We start from the raw sequence: 2,805 nt of genomic DNA, 5'->3' as shown, positions 1-2,805 counted from the left end.
GGTTTAAATAAAATATGAATTAAATATATTCGATATGACAAATACATCACTAGAGTTCACTAAACCTCAACTAGAAAAAGAAATAAACTAGCCACTCATGGTGGGTTTCAATACAAAAGAGTTTTTAGTGATTAAAGGAGAGAAGAAATATGAAGAAGAAAAATTACAGCAGTAGGGAAATCTACTTTGCGTGGCCTCAGGCCCAAGGGAAGATGATTCAGCTTTAACAGCCGCCTTCTTTATAGTCGATTGGAGTCTAGGGTTTTTTTTTTCTTTCCTTTATTTCCAATTCATGTCCTTTATTTTGGCTCATCCTTATCTTTCCAAAATGATTTTCTCATATTTTCGAACCTTGGATTATGGCAGGAAGGATATCTTCTCATATTTTAAAAAGCCTGCATTTTCTTTAAGCGCACTGCAAGTTGATGTGCAAGCCTAGGGAAAAGTTTGCAACTACAAAGAGATGGAGATAGCCATGATAAGGGCTAATATTAAAGAGGATAGGGAAGCTACTATGTCAAGGTTCTTAAATGGCTTTAACAAAGACATAGCCAACATTGTAGAGCTTCAACATTATGTGGAGATTGATGATATGGTGCACATAGCTATAAAGATTGAAAGACAATTAAAGAAAAATGGGAACACAAGGCAAGCCAACACTTACTCGGCCTAAAATTCCAATTGGAGACCGAATTGGAGGGGAGATAACAAGGTGTCCAATTCAAAAGAGATGACAAAACTAAGCCAAAAGATGCTAATGATAATAAAACAAAGGTATTTCTAACTCCCAAACTCCTAGGAATAGAGATATCAAGTGTTTTAGATGCTTGAGTTTTGGTCATATTACATCTCAATGCCCAAATAAAAGGGTAATGGTGATGTGTGGTGGTGATGTTGAAACGGATGATGAGAATGATGTGAAGGAAGAAATGCCTCCTTTGGAGGATTGTAGTGATGGGGAAACGCCTATGGAAGATAGATTGTTGGTTTCTAGACGTGCTTTGAATATGCAAGTAAGGAATGATGATGAGGGGGTTAAGTTGTAAAGAGAGAAAATTTTTCATTCTAGATGTCTAGTGAATGGAAAATTGTGTAGCATGATTATTGATGGGGGTAGTTGTGTAAATGTAGCTAGTACCTTATTTGTTGATAAACTGGGTTTGAAAACTACCAAACATCCTAAACCTTATAAGTTGCAATGGCTTAACAATAGTGGGGAGATGAGAGTTAATAAGCAAGTGAGGGTGCCTTTTACTATTGGGAAGTATAGTGATGAGGTGATATGTGATGTAGTTCCTATGCAAGCTAGTCATATTTTGCTGGGTAGACCATGGCAATGGGATAGGAGAGTGATGCATGATGGGTATCTTAATAGGTACATGGTAGGAAAAGAGGGCAAAAAGTATACTCTTCTTCCTTTAACCCCTAAATGAGTTTTTGAAGACCAAATGCAACTTGAAAAGTCCCATGATGAATTCGCATAAAGAGAGACCGAGAGAAAAAGAAAAGAAAAAGAAAAAGAGAAAAGAAAAGAGAGTGAGAGAAAATTAGAGTGGAAAAATGAAGATCAAAAGGAAAAAGAAAAAGAGATGCATTCGATTATAGAAAAGAATGAGGGAAAGAAAATGAGTTTTTATGCTAAAATGAGAGATGTGAGGAAAGCTTTATTTTCTAACAAGCCAATTCTTGTGCTCATGTACAAGGAAGTTTGTTTCTCAACTAACGAACTTGACTCTTTTTTGTCAAGTGTTGTGGTTAAAGTTTTGCAGGAATTTAGCAATGTTTTTTCCGATGATCTACCTCAAGGTTTACCACCTTTGAGAGGGATTGAGCATCAAATTGACTTTATTCCCGGGGCTGCCATACCAAATAGACCAGCCTATAGGAACAATCCCGAGGAGACCAAAGAGCTTCAAAGGCAAGTGGAGGAGCTCTTACAAAAGGGGCACATTCGAGAAAGTTTAAGTCCATGGGTAGTGCCCGTCTTATTAGTACCCAAAAAAGATGGTAGTTGGCGTATGTGTGTTGATTGTAAAGCCGTCAATAAAATAACGGTAAAATATCGACACCCAATACCTCGACTTGATGATATGTTAGATGAATTGCATGGTGCTTGTGTATTTTCTAAAATTGATCTTAAAAGTGGTTATCACCAAATACGAATGAAACGAGATGAATGGAAAACTGCTTTTAAAACAAAATAAGGGTTATATGAGTGGTTGGTTATGCCATTTGGCTTAACTAATGCACCAAGTACTTTCATGCGTTTAATGAACCATGTTTTACGTGAATTTATTGGAAAGTTTGTGGTTGTCTACTTCGATGACATTCTTGTGTATAACAAATCTATTGATGAGCATGTCATGCATTTGAGGTAAGTGTTTGGCACATTGTGCAAATTTCAACTATATGCTAACATGAAGAAATGTACATTTTGCATTGATCGCATCATTTTCTTAGGATATGTCGTGAGTGCAAAAGGAATCGAGGTAGATAGTGAAAAGGTAAAGGCTATTGAAGAGTGGCCGACACCTAAAAGTGTAAGTGAGGTGCGTAATTTTCATGGTTTGACAAGTTTCTATAGGAGATTTGTAAAAAATTTTAGTCTCGTTGCTGCCCCTTTAACTGAAATCATGAAAAAAGATAAGGGGTTTGTTTGGGGAAAAGAACCAGAACATGCGTTTTCCTTATTAAAAGAAAAGTTATGTAATGCGCCTTTATTAAGATTGCTTAATTTTGATTCAACTTTTGAAATTGAATGTGATGCCTCTAGGTTTGGGATAGGTGCCGTTCTTATGCAGGATA

General features: G+C 36.4%; 1 pseudogene; it reads left to right on the top strand.

The window, feature by feature from the left end:
* Positions 1-872: 872 nt before the first annotated feature.
* On the top strand, positions 873-2,378 carry LOC148266352 (uncharacterized; annotated as a pseudogene).
* Positions 2,379-2,805: the final 427 nt, after the last annotated feature.

Source organism: Carica papaya, chromosome 4 (assembly GCF_054855325.1).
Source record: "Carica papaya isolate Zhongbai chromosome 4, ASM5485532v1, whole genome shotgun sequence".
NCBI lineage: Eukaryota > Viridiplantae > Streptophyta > Magnoliopsida > Brassicales > Caricaceae > Carica > Carica papaya.
This window is presented reverse-complemented; position numbering and strand designations above follow the sequence as displayed.